This window comes from Eimeria mitis, genomic scaffold (genome assembly GCF_000499745.2).
Source record: "Eimeria mitis Houghton genomic scaffold, Emh_scaff327, whole genome shotgun sequence".
NCBI lineage: Eukaryota > Apicomplexa > Conoidasida > Eucoccidiorida > Eimeriidae > Eimeria > Eimeria mitis.
Window position 1 is genome coordinate 18,797 of NW_013571609.1, and position 305 is coordinate 19,101.

General features: G+C 30.5%; 1 protein-coding gene across 1 annotated transcript in view; it reads left to right on the forward strand.

Moving 5' to 3' along the window:
* EMH_0008050 (uncharacterized protein) overlaps window positions 1-305 on the forward strand; it is a gene marked incomplete at both ends in the record, with an annotated part of 7,168 nt that overhangs the window by 5,691 nt on the left and 1,172 nt on the right. The window lies entirely within an intron of this gene.

The following is a 305-nucleotide window of genomic DNA, read 5'->3' on the forward strand; positions in this document are numbered from 1 at the left end:
ATATATACATAATATATATGTAATATATACATATAATATAAATAAATAAATAAATATAAATATATAATATATATATATAATGTGTGTGTGTGTTCAGGCCTCTTCTTTGGGTGTATACGGTATCCTGAGTGTATTAGGTTTTCGTTTGTTGCTGCAGCCATTGCTGTCTTTGTTTGTTTTATCTCCTCTTTTATTTCCTAATTGTTTTAAGGGTAAATGGTTTGGTTGTTTCATCGATGCTTCTTCTTATGGAAAGGGAGAAGGATACAAACTACACAGACTTCTACTCCTAGCCTCAGCTATTC